Raw genomic sequence first — 14,596 nt, 5'->3', positions numbered from 1 at the left:
GGTGTCTTTATCCAGCAGATGGTGCAATTTAGCTAGTTCAGAATGGTGTCTACACTTTTTCTTTGGGATGTTCACCTTTACCAACTTTTCATCCATCTACCTGCACACAATAACTGCACACTTGTGTGTGCTACGTAGAGATTAAAATCTTACAGTTTCCTTCAGCATTATTACCCACACTACTGAACAAGAGTGGTAAAGGATATTCTTGACATCCATCACAGTAGGAGGGTAACGTTTTCATAACCTCTGAACTATTTGCTATAATAGATTACTGAATTAGTTGATCTGATTTATGATTAAAATCATGAACATTAAAACAAAATAAACTAACAAAAAGAAACAAACATTCTTTTGCCTCCACTTCCCTGAGAATTCATTGACTATTTTGTTTCTCCTCACACAGATAAAAGAACTAAATAAAGTGATGCTTCAGGTCCGTTTACGTCAGTTCTGATCTTAATAGTCAGTTTGGAGACTGACAAAACTCTGATGTAAAGATTAAAAATAAATGTTCCTAAAGTAAATAAAAATGTTTAATAACAGCATGTTAAACAATCAGAAATAGATTAATAGCTGTGCACAATCGCTAAAATAACTAAATACCAAAGTTTATTTATTTATTTTATTTTGTTGGTCATTTTTCCAAGTTGAGATCCAGTACAAGAAAAGTGAAATGAGTTTGTGTTTTTTTTTTTACAACCAAGAGTAATGATGCAGGATTGAAAAAAGTTCTTAAGGCAACACAATATTTGGACAAAAACATTTGTTAAACTTTTCCTAACTGAGGTCCTGTTTAAAAAGTCATGGTAGTTTTTCTTTATAACACTAGAGGACAGTGTAAGATCAAATACACACAGCATGTGTGTATCTTTTTTTAAACATCCATTCATACATTGGCTTAACGCATGGTTGTGGAGGTGCTTCACCCTTTCACTGTCACCATGATATTGTTTCATCCTATTCTTCATTAAGGATAATCTTAATGAAGAAAAAAAGAGATTAAATAAAAAATTTATAAATGAACCCTATTGCATTCATTTTTAACAAAAAATTGTTGGCTGCTGAAGGACGTTTGCTATCTGTCGCTGAATCATTGTAATAATTTCCTGCTTTTAAAAAACAAATCAAGCAAAATACTATTTTCCTTAATAAGCTGAAATAAGCTGAAATTCATCATTTCTAGATTGGAGGAATTTAAAAAATGGCTATGTGAAGAACTAGAGGTGTAATTTCATCTGGAGTATAGCATGACGTCACACACCGTCTCTTTGTGTTGACCTCCAGCCCCGTGTAAATTCATGTCAATAGCTGCCTCCTCCTCTCTGAGCCCTCGGTCCTCCCTCGCTATAAAAGGCTTCAGCCAGCGAGCAATGGCAGCTTATATTTTCAAAGCAAAATGGCGGAGAGCGGAACGAAACATTGACCAGAAGACAACCAGAAACCAACATTACCTCAAAAAAGAAAGAACCCGCCCCCCCCAACAGATCATTGGTGAAGACGTTATCATAGAGAAAGGCTGTTGGCCTTGTATTTTCAAAGAGGACAGCACTGTGAGAGCTAAAGAAGCTACAATTTGACTTGAAGCTAGCTCTTCTGCTGGACAGAAGGTGACAACAAAAATATTACAAGTTACTTTGACATGTTTCACAAAATGATGATAATGTTTTGCTCAGTGTGTTTGCACTTTTGTTTGCGAACAAGGCGAGTGGGGGGAAGAGGTGGAGGGAGGTGTGGCTCATTACACACTTTGTTCAGGTCTACAGGCAGCACAGAACAGCAAACCTTGCGGTGAAATGATTTTCCTTATTGCCCCTTTAAATGCAGCTTGAACGCAAACCAAACATAGCCAGATTTTAAGTCCTCCAATCTAGAAATGATGAATTTCTGCATTTTGCCCTTTTAACTAAAGGGGACCAAATTGCCATGGATAACGTCACAACGTAGTTAAAAAAAACTGCTCGCTACGGGGTGATACTCTCCAATACAACCACTGATCAATAATGAAAAAGCAGTAAGAAGAAGAAGAAAACCGGGTTCCTTGAAATGCTAGGATCAGAAGAGGAAATCTTTCTGCTTCCACCGACTCTTTCACCACAGGTAACCTGTAAACAATCAAGCCACATAATGCAATCTTGGGCAGAGTTAGCCCACAAAATCGCTGTTTTGCCAGTAAAAATGACTTAGATAAAATATAACAAGTACAGATGCAGGCGGGTATTTTAGTGCGGGCAGGTCGCAGGTGACAATAGGATTTAATGGGAGGAGTATTCTCACTATCATGGCATCCAGCACAGCCAGTGACAGATTTTTCCGCTTCTGGTTTTATGATTCAGGAACAGAAAGACAACTGAAGCCATAGATGGTGAATGATATCTTGTTTATGCAGCAATCTCCAAGTCAAATGAATAGAGCCCCCAAGTGGCAAAATAACAGACTATGGGGAGGTAGCCTTGTGGTAGCTTAACACAAAAAAGTCTGTTGTTTTTCATGAGCATTTAAAGTCAAAACATTTCCACATGTTCATGAACTCAAAGATGCACAACTTAACTTTAGCTATTTTCTCAGTGGCAAGCCCGCTCTCGACAGCTAACTCGGCATCCATCTTGTTCTGTCTCTCTTGTTTCCTCTCCACCTCCAAAAATGACTTTTATTGCACAGCGCACATTCAGAACGGCTGGTTTGTTTTCATCTGCTTGCTAGCGTGTGCCGCCTGTGCAAAGGGAAACTCAGCTGTAACATCACTCAAAGTCCCAGATAAAAAAAAGTTGCATAGTGCGGTTTCTCAGCCGTGGGTGCTGCTGGGCAGCGATGGCTTCAGAAATACACATAATAGATGTCACTGTGTCATCAAATGAGTCCGGAATGCAAAGTTTTAAGGCTGAGAAAGTTATGGAGTGGGTCTTTAACAGAAAAAGTAAGGAAATTTGTACTTGGTGGATTATTTCTTTTTTATTAACAATGCTTTTTGGCAAGAAATCTTAAACTGCTGGGAAGCCTGTTTATTTCCCTTTTAAATGATGGCAGAGAAGATTTGGCAAGTTTTCACATACTCAACTGTGCTGCTCATTCAACAAATGCATTTTCCTTATAAATTTTGCACAATTTAAAGGGATATAAACAGACTTTCTTACAGTATAAGATTCATTGTCAAGATTTTTGTCAAGAAACATTGTTGCAATAAAAGAGATAATCCACCAAATACAAATGTCCTTTAATTAATTTTCAAAGAACCAACACCCTTGTGTTTTCTTATAATAGCTTAGCTTCTCTGGCGATGTTCCACTGGGTGGTTAATCCCATGGCTTCTGTGTTTTCAGGCTTTTAGTGTTAACATGCAAACTGTACACTCACAACCAATAATGTAGTTCCCACTGGGACTCTCAGGCAAATCTAATAAAATGTCTGGGAGGCCATGTACCTGAGCTCATTGTTAGACCCAAGGCATAAATCTGAGGGTTCATACTTAGAATTGTTGTAAGTTTTACAGCAGTTGTACAGTTTTGTTGAGCAAACCTTAATTAAGTAATCCTCAATTAAAATGCACAGTTTGAAAAATACTGAACCACCTGCAAAGCAGGTGCAAAAGTCTGCCATATTGCTGTGGATACAGGCGTTAACTCAGCTAAACTAGAATTTAAAACATGTATTTTCCCATTATCCATACTGATTATTACACTATTATTACACTTATTATGTACCATTATTATATGGTAAAAAAATGAAAACTTTACATTTGCATTGATATATTTGACAAATAAAATATGAAGTCACTGAGCAAAGAGGAAATAATTGTGAATTTGTACAACCCAAACCACCAATAAATTAATTAAGGAAAAAGTCAGCATATCTTCTAAATTAATCAGTTTCTTGTAACCTCATAAGTAATAGTTGGGATACATCTGAATCAATAGTCAAATGCAGTTTTACTTCACTTCATGTTGTTTGTAAATACGTAATGTTTTATTATTTACTCACTGAAAGCCTCTGAATATTTGTTCTGCTGCTATTAGATACATATGATGAAACTAAAACGAAAGATTCAAACCTAAATTTTTCTTTGTAGCTGACAGAATCTGAGGGACCCAAAAACATTTCTCAGCAAATGTTTTTTTTTTTCCTAAAGCCAAGAAATTTATAAAATTTAAAATAATTTTACATACACAAATGCACAGAATAAACTGGTTCTATTAGAGCCAACGCAGAGCACTTTGTAGATGATATGAATGAGACGGGAGGCACAAAGTTGATTCAGAATGAGGAAAAGAGCCATCTGATATGCTTTATGTTATCAACACTACATGCCAGTTTCATGCCAGTGTGTGTCACTGTTTGTGCAGCCAACTGTGTTTGTCAATGCTTTACACACTAACCATAGTTCACAGATGGTTGGGGCCCATGCATGCAGCAAGCTGACCCATGAATGTAAAGAAAATACCCGTATAAGAAAAATGATAGGGGTTTACAATATCCAATTCTGATTTTAATTTGGGGCAACTCTTGATATCAAAGGTACTCAAAATCCTGTTCATTTTGCACTCATGTCATCTTTTCCTCCCATTTTCCTGTCCTCCTCTGTGAGTCATTTGTCCTGTACCTATAAGTGAATTAACTAAATGCAGTTTCTGAAGTTTCCCAGAGTTGGTCCCGTGCATTAATGTCAGACTTAACAACACCCACATGTGGCGAGTCAAATCTTACCTTTGATTTGTTAACTGCTGTCATGTAATGACGTTATCGTGCTCTCCTTGATGTCCAGTGTGTGTGGACTGACTGGACAATGGATGGTTTAAAGAAAAACAAAAAGCCAGAGCGCAGGTATACTAAATTAAATTTTCTGGGAATTATGATTGTTTATCTGAGAAGAAATAATCCTCAAAGTGATTTTGTTTTTCTTTTAAGTGCCCCATACTTTTAAGAGGGAGTGTGTGCATCGAAGAGAAAAGTTAAATAGGAGGCAACATGTAGGGAGAAAAGGTGAGAGGGATGACGGCCATGTTGGTAGTTGAGAGAAGTGTGAGTGACAGCCTGTTGACTTTAACAAAATGTTGAAGGCCCAGTGGGTTAAATTGAATTCCTTCATAAAGTCCCCCATGTGGTGTGTTGGAGGGGTCAGCAGGGGTCCCATCTGACGTCTGACCTGCTTATTCCCCATGAGCCAGCCATCATTTCACCACCACTGACCACTTGTCAACTGCAGCTTAATTATGTCTGAACCTGAGTCCATTACTTCACTTTCTCTGGCTTTTTACTGGCTTTAGTTTTGATTGTTTTATAATAATATTCTCTTCTTTAAAGTAATGTTTGTGTAAGCCAACACATTTTTTAGAAGGAAAATACAACAGAAATATTTCAATGACACATTTTTATCCAAACTTAGATAAAAGAATTTTAATACTAACTCACACATCATATTCCTGGGAACAATAAGGTCCTTTTAAAGCATCATCCCGAGTACGCTGTAATTCTTGGAAAATTTTGCTAGCCTTTTTGGTATTCACTAGGCCTTTTCTTTTGTTATAACCTGTCCTGATATCCTGTTGTTCCAGCTAGGAGTAATTAGATTTCTCAGGCGAACTGTATACTCCTGAGAAGTCTGGACCATCATCGGGTTGAGGCCGCAACCCTAGAAGTCAAGAAATTGACTCAGCAAACCATCTGTGAAAAATCAACATTCTTAACGTTTGTTTCACAAAGTATCCTGTTGATTTTTTGACACTTAGGAGTCACAAAAGAGTAATAATAGTTTTAATGACGTTTAAATTTGGACCCATTGTGCAAAATTGACATTGTCCTGTTTTAATCATAAAGTAGTACAACAAAATGTACATTTTAAGTTGTTTATCACTGTCTCTTGGTCATTGCTCTTTTACATCGTATATGCTCATCCATGTCCATTAATGATTTTGATAAAGATCCATTATAATATAAAATGCTATAAGTATGAATGATATTTATTTAGCATCACATGTGTTGTCTGGAACATGCTGTTTCCATCAGTCTGCCATCTGAAATATTAGATCAGAGGTTTACCAGAGGGCTTCCTTCAGCCATCTGGTTTGGCTGTCAACCCATGACTCCTTTCCTCAGTCTGTAAACCTGTACATATCTTAGTCCTGAAGATAAGGACTGTGTTTTGTGTAGAATGTTTTACTTTTTTATGCTTTTCTTAATGAGATTTTAAAATTTACATCTCAAATTTTGATAGCTTTGTGGTACAATATCAGGTTTCACAACCTGATAGCATTAAAGATGAAGGCATCAGTTATACAGAATTGTTTTTTTTTTTTTTAATGCTTTCACTAAAGAAATCTTTTGACCTTTTAGAAAATTCAAATAGTCATCCTAAACAGAGTGAGGTTAGTGAATCAATAGCACATTTGTAAAGTAATTACGTAGTGTGTGCCAGCAGCCAGTTATCTTAACTTTTCATAAATTTTGAAAATTGGGCTTAATTAGATGGTATTTGAAGACAGAGACAGCTCTGTTTTGGTGGGTCAAAAGTTTATTTAAAATAAATATACAGGTCCTATGGCATAGTGGACAAAGCTATAGCAGTAGCCATCCTACTTTTATTATCTGAACTTGAACTTATACAGAATTCTGAAATATTGTTGTACATCAGCATGGGAAAGTGCACAGAAATAGCTTATTTAGGGCCGTCCTCATTGTATACAAGCTGAGACTTTCAGCACATTATTTTTGCCACATGACCAGCATTCTCTCTAAATTACATGTTCAGCACAGAGGAAGACAAATAAGAATAAGAAAACAAAGTAATAATGTGGTCTGCATGATAGAGAGCAACTAAAGTAGGCAATGCTTATTTTACACATGAGACCATAACAAAGAAAGGCACAGCTATATTGTCAATATTATACTCTGGGCCCTAGGTTGATTGACAGTTCAACAAGAGTACACTTCAACTCTCAGTGTCTGGACTGGAACAAAACAATGCATGAGTTGAGGAACTGGTGCAAACTTATTAACTAGTAACTAATAAAATATGTCTAACTTACATCCATCCATTCCTTTTCTATGTTATGCTTCATCTCCATCTTTTTCTTCATTAAAAGAGCACTTTTTTCCGCCTTCTACAACCTCAGTGTAAGCAGAGAACACATATTTCTTCCATGACAAAGCTGCTGATTAAATTTAGATGAGCAGCTTTTCAGTGTCAGACTAGCAGGTTTGTCCATTTTTATTTTTATCTGCCAACTTAACTGACATGCAGGTGACAGATGCAAGTTAGCTTAGCTGAACTTTTTAGCATCACTTTTGGAATCCCTTTTAGCTATTTCATCAGTTTGAGAAGCACAGGCATATTTCCTAAAATATTAGCTTCTATTCCTTTGCAGCAGTGCTTTACATCCCTCTCCTCCCTCTTCCTCATTATTATCTGCAAACAAGAATAAGGAAAATGTGACAACATTTAAATCTCATTCCCAGTTTTCAAGTCATTTTGTTTGACCTAACTACATAGTTTTCTGAGTATTTTCAATTTACTTAAAAGGCTTTTAGCTAATTTGCCTGCCTAGTCTAATTAGGTTTACACCAGGATTCAGGAAGACAGTGGTTGATGGAGTGAATGATGGTCTGGATGAAGGATAAAAACAATCATCTTGCTTTCGTTTTCCACAGTGTTACCATATTCTTCCACCCAGCCTCATAACTCCACCACCACATCACTCCCTCCAACAGCAGCCATGACTGTTTATCTACTGGCTCTTTTTCCTGTTTGTGGTACTAAGAGACTGAAATTAGATCTATATTGGCGAGGATTTGAGATACATTGGGCAGCAGATCGGTTTTAACTTAATTTGCTCTTGGTTTGTGAGGAGGGGGTCTGCGGATAGGGTCACCCTGTGGCAATAGGGCGTGGCCACTGGTAGGGCCTGGGTCGGTGGCTCATGGCCTTTGGCTGGGTGGCTGGACTGTTCTGGGGTGGGCTGGGTGGGGGCCTTGCTCTTGGGGCTTCAAATGGCCAGCCTGGATGGTCAGTGCCTGGCGGGGTTGGTGGCTGTCGATCTTGGCCCACCAGGGCCTGTGTCACATGCTGTTGCCCGAAAAAGGGGGAATCCACATAGGAATCCTTAGGAAGGAATCCTTTACAGGGGTAAAGTGGAAGGATTCTAGGGACCCATGATTGACAGGGGCCCAGAAGGGCCCTCAATGCAATTGTAATACTAACAAAATGTTCTAATACTCAATGATAAACTTACATTCACACAAACATTTTAGTTACAATGCATTGGTATCACTAAGTTTCTTTGTTTTGGAAACTTTTCTGAACACCCACCTCCCCTCTAGATTTCCCTTAAGTGGTTCAGTCCACCTGCTCCTTCAGCTGTGGAGCAGCAGACAGCAAGTGGATGGTCAGAAGGCAGGATCCCTCAAAAATTGGGAAGTTTAAAAAGAAAAAAAGAAAAAGCTGAGACTAGAGAGAGAACAGATGGGTTGACAGTACATCACCCAGTTCTTTCAGAGGTGAGGTGGTTCAGTTAGTTCGTCTGATGGAAAGTTGTGGAACATCAGCTTGTTGTCTCTTCTAAACTTTGGTCATATAAGCTAGCTCACTTTGCTCCCATATTAGCTCATATTTCTGAAAATAAACTCTGTATTTGATTCATTTCACTGTTGTTTTAGTCAAATAATCAACCCAGGTAAATGATTAGCAAGCTGCTCTGCTAAAAAAATCAAATCAAATCAAATCAAACTTTATTTATATAGCACCTTTCATACATTAAAAATAGCAACTCAAGGTGCTTTACAGACAGTAAAATCCCCCAGAACCCCAACCCAAGAGCAGCATGCCCACCCCCCACCCCTTCCCATCAAACACACACACAACACAGAGGGTAAAAGCAAGTTAAAAGGACCAAGGAAGTGGATGGTCAGAAGGCAGGATCACACCTGTTCTGAACAGACACGAGAGCAGCTGAAGCAGATGGCTGTCAGACCAGCTCCTCCTCCACTCCACCTGAATATATCTCCCTTCACGCCCCACCTGAACATGTCCAGGTGGCCCCTGAGGAAGGTGGCGAGCAGCTGAGTGTTGAATTAATTGATTATTGTGGAGAAAATAAATTATATAATAGAAAAAATCATTCCAAATTAATAATAGTAAATAAAACAATTGTATTTGTTTTAGAACAATTTGAATGGTTAAGAAAATCGGCCATCACTGTAACGTTAGGTTAGGTCAGTAGCTTGGGAAGAGGTTATTTTATATTTAAGTTTTGTATTTTAAGTAATTGATCTTGAGATAATGTATTGTTTAAGTATTTAAAAAAAACAGATGGGTTTTTAAATATGAAGTATCCGTCTTGCAGCAAGTAATTGAATCTAAATTAACTTTATTGTATTTTTAGTGCTTCCCCTAATAAATAGCCTAAATGTCATGTTTTTCTTTTCACAAATATAGGTATGATGGTCAAAATATTATTAAAATGGCAAATTTTATGTATTACAGAATCAAAATTTTCGACGGGGGTCAATTTAGTTTCTTTTCTTGGGGCCCAAAATCTCTGGCAGCGCCCCTGGCTCCATGACCCCGGAGGGCTCTGGCTGGGGCCTTCCTCTGCTGCCCTCGGGGTGGGTCTGGGGTGGTTTTCATGGTGGGGTGGCTTGGGTTCGTGCCCCGGGATTGCTGCTGATGGCACGGTTCTCTGGGCTGCTCTAGTCTGCCTCTAGCCTCCATAGTGGCGTGGTCACATTTGCATGATCACACTCATCTCCGCTCATTCCTCATACTGCATGCTGACATAGTTACTGAGTTGTCCACTGGGTTTATATACAAGCTACTTTCATTTAAGTTTTTTATTTTTTTATATAGGTCTTTGGTACTTTGGTTGTTGTTGTGATACATCTTGGTTACTTTCTTTTACAAACTCCTGATGATTGTCAGCTCAGTTTTCCTGTAAAAGCTGTAAGAAATTTTCTGTTGTGTTTCTGTACAGGTGTAGCAGTTGTCTGTCTGGTGTTAGGTTGGACTGAAGGGTTGTTACTTCTGTCTACTGTATTTTTGTCTCCTCTTCCTTTTTACCACTTTCCTTTTTACTTCTCTTTATTACTCTGCTTTTTTTTTCCCTGTCCCCTGAGGTCAGGTTCAGCAATATTAAATAAATTCCATAATTCCAAATAAATAAGATAAAACAATATATTTAATAAAGAAATAAATAAAAAATGAGATTATCAAGAGGAGTCTTATACCGATAAAGTTCCTCTTGGCAGAGCAAATTTGTTCCGCATAACACAGCAGCCAGGCCATCATACTGTTTGCCACAATGCTGGTTAAAAAAAAAAGTTAAAAAAAAAAAAAAAAAAAGCTTAGCTGACCTTTTTAGCATCACTTTCAGCTATTTCATCATTTTGAGAAACACAGGCCTATTTCTTACATATGGGCTTCTATTCCTTTGCAGCAGCACTTTACATCCCTCTTCCTCATTATTATCTGGAAACAAGAATAAGGGAAATGTGACAATATTTAAATCTCATTCCCAGTTTTTAAGTCATTTTGTTTGACCTAACTACATAGTTTTCTAAGTATTTTCAATTTACTTAAAAAGCTTTTAGCTAATTTGCTTGCCTAGTCTAATTAGGTTTACACCAGGAATTAGGAAGATGGTCTGGATGAAGGATAAAAACAATCATCTTGCTTTTCTTTTCCAGTGTTACCATATTCTTACCACTCAGCCTCATAACTCCACCACCACATCACTCTCTCCAACAGCAGCCATGGACTGTTTATCTACTGGCTCTTCTTCCTGTTTGTGGTACTAAGAGACTGAAATTAGATCTACATCGGCGAGGATTTGAGATAAATTGGGCAGCAGATCGGTTTTAACTTAATTTGCTCTTGGTTTGTGAGGAGGGAAGAGGAGGAGAGTCCTTTATGAAATGGCAGATAGGAACAACACCAAGGCAAGGCAGGGTACAAATGGACTGAATGTGGGTCTTCTGAGTCATGGTTACTCTGCAATTGTGCATGAAAAAATTTTGAGAGCTAACTAAGGGGGCATTTATTGTCATGTATGAAGTTGCCATGTCTGTCTGTTGTCCTTCACTTTGGCTCCCCAGGGTTGTCCCAAATGGCTGTGCAGAGGGGTAATCGCTACCATTACCACTCCCAGGGGAGAGGGGTTTGCTTCTTAGCCGCTTTGTATGGTTGGGAGCTGGGGTGTGGACCTCACTCTTTTCAGTGTCCCACTTTGATCTGACTCCAGTCCCTGACAGCTGATACTGTAGCTGAACCTGACACCGTCTCTGTAGAAATCGGGACTGGGAAGAGGAGTATGGGATTGAGAAGAGTGAGTCTGAATGCCAAAGTATCTGTTTTTGGGTATGCCAGACAGACACTGAGACCCCCTCAGTTAAACTCGGCACAGAAGGTCAGGGCCCATAATGAGGAAGAGAAATGCCCAGAGGGTTTACAAATGTACAAATACACCTGGGTGCATAGGCTAATTTTAACTGAGGGTGATGCAGTTGGGGCTTTTTCCTTTTACAGTCCTAATATGTTGCAGCTTTTCAAGCACTGAGAGTAATACTTCTGCAGGCAGCAGGCTTGTTTAGCAGGTGTATAATTGTTCAATAAAACATGCTTCCTTATTATTCTGAATATGAAAGCCAGCACAAGAGTAAATACCATATTCTGGTGTTCTGTCTTGTCATATGTGAGAACTGAAATATGCAGCAGCAAAAGGTATGCTGATGTTCAAAATGCACTACATGTTTCTCTGCCAGCTATTGCAACAGGTCTTCAGTGCTGCCTCTTTGTGCCTCACTAGCTTTTTCTTTTACTTTGTGGAGCCCAGTGGTCTCTTCCAAGTCTGGCCTCTCATTACTGAAATTTTTCTATAAATCAGAGCTGTTTAAACATGTCACAACAGTCATAACATTCATAGGCAGCACAGGCTTTTCAGTAGACCAAAGATGTACTGTACAGATGATTTTTACAGAGCTTCTAACACTGAATTAACTTTTCTTCATTTTGACAGTATTTCTCCCAAGGGGATGTTTCAGACTTAGTCTATATAGCTCTGCTTCCACGGGTGTTGCAGATGGGGCCCACCAGCATTAGCTACAAAGCCCTGCTATTGACCAACTGGTATAGAGCTGTCAGCAATATGAGCCTCTATGTATTAAACTAAGATAAAAGCCTTTTAAACAGTGGCTCCCTAAAAATCCCAGGAGCATGTGGGCATCTAAAGACACTTGTTCCTTGTTGTATGATGAATTGGTTGTCTTACAACCATTTTAAGATAAAAAAAAACCTATTTGTCAATATGCTTAGCCAAGCTTATAAAATGTACCTGAGTTAGTCTGACATTCTGCCATACTGGAAACAGTGAAACCAGATTTTGAGCTGATGATTGGGACGATCCTCAATGCAGTGTTACAAAGATGGCAAACAAGCTGCAACATATTCTGCCTCAGGTCCACATTATAACACAGGTTTCCAGGCCCCTGTCTGACAACACAAACTGGAACATACCTGAACAATACAGTGGAAAGAACTGACAAGTGGACATTATAGGATCCTAAACCATAAGTCCCATTCAAAGAAGAATATTAAAATCAGTCTTTCAGGCAAATTTGAGTTTCGTACAACAAGTAGAAAGACAGGTGTGTGTTGTCATCTTATGGTTTTTCTTTTGCACAGTGGTGTTATTTACAGAACAGTATTAAACAATCCCTCACTAAGGTATCAATATCTTCTCTGGATACAGAACACAAGGATGATAAAACACAACCCACTGGCCTTTCCTCTCATTTTGAAGTCTAGATAGATGTGGGAAAGCTCCATGTAATGCAAGAAAACTGTATTATCTTTTTTGAGTACAGTAATCCTCTCCTGTGTCCTTTTCCACATTCACAGTGCAACATTACATCATTCCTTTATTTAGAGGTTATATCAATGTGACATCATGACCATCACTCTATACCTGCATTCACTACAGAGATGGGTGGCTGGGACTGAAACTCAAGCTTACGTATTATATGAGATGCAGAACATCAGCGCTTGTCCTTGGCTATTCTAAAGACTAATCAGATTTCAGGCAGCAGAACATGGAGATCCTAGTTTTAGTTTTCTGAATGCTCCATCCAGAAAACACAGTTCATAGCAGATCACCCCGTCAATTAGGATGTTTTATTCACAAAAGTGTAATTAGAGGTAATTCTCAAAAATGCACTGATTTACTTTCTTGCTGGGAGTTTGAAGACTCATGCCACTCATGTGAGGAGCTGCTGCATGTGTATGGAGGGAGAAAAAGTGCCACAATAAAATACATAAACAAGCATTGAATAAAGAACAAACCATTAACTTCTTGTGCATAGCATAATGAAATGTGGGTATTCTGTATAGAAACTGCGTACAAAATAAGAATAATGAATAAAAAACTACAAAAAGTAAAAAAAGAAAGAATAACAGAAATTGTACAGAATAAACATAAATGCACAACCAGTGGCAGCCGTTAAAAGGTTACAGTATAAGATTGTGCAGCAGATCTAAATATATTATTCCACAGAGAAATTTGTTTGCTGGAAGAAAAAAAAGGGCACTAGCATCTATTAAACCTCTGAATACGACCTTGTCTAGTGGTTAATGAGACACGTGTTTTTGTACATGTTAATGGATGACTTATTGAGCAAGTTTAAAATGATGCAAAATCCAAAGTTTTCAGAACTTTATCACATTATAATTAACATTTTAAGTGGTTAAATAACAACATATAAAATTGGTATAACCACACACATGCAACCCCAATGTATGTAAATGGTAAATGGACTTGTACTTATATAGCGCTTTTCCAGCCAGTTTGACCACTCAAAGCGCTTTACACTACTTATCACATTCACCCATTCACACACACATTCACACCCCGATAGGCACATCGGGAGGCAACGTGGGGTTAAGTGTCTTGCCCAAGGACACTTCGGCATGTAGTCAGTGGAAGCCTGGAATCGATCTGCCTACCTTCCGGTCGAAAGACGACTGCTCTTCCACCTGAGCTACAGCCGCCCCATATATATGTATATATATATATATATATATATATATATATATGTATATATATATATATATATATATATATATATATATATATATATATCTTGGATATAGATTGGAAAGGCTGCAGACCCCTGCACTAAACCCATAAACAGATTTAGCAGCAGTTTTCTCTTTAAACAGCAACAGTTAAAATATTTCTTAATATATTTAAAATCAAATATTTATGACAAAGAAGGTTAAAATATTTCCAGGATATACCAATGAAAACGTAAAAAGTCAGCAGGATGAATTTAAGCTGTGAAGCTGCTTCCTTCTAAACACAGAAGGAAAATATCTGATCATCAGGTGAACAGACAGAAAGCTGGATTAGAATCTCACAGCTTCTGAAAGGTGAGGAGAGAGAAATATTCACAATATGCACAATAACTTCCATCCATGCATGTATCCAGATTTCTTGCCTATCAATTCTCATTCTTAGCTTGACTGTTTAGTTTAACGTTTTAAGTCTGCACCCTCCGGTTCTGGGAGATAAGGGGTTAACATTCGATTTTTTTGGTGTAATGTCAGGTCTTTAATGTA

Source organism: Melanotaenia boesemani, chromosome 21 (assembly GCF_017639745.1).
Source record: "Melanotaenia boesemani isolate fMelBoe1 chromosome 21, fMelBoe1.pri, whole genome shotgun sequence".
NCBI classification, from domain to species: Eukaryota; Metazoa; Chordata; class Actinopteri; order Atheriniformes; family Melanotaeniidae; genus Melanotaenia; species Melanotaenia boesemani.
Note: the sequence above shows the minus strand (reverse complement) of the source record.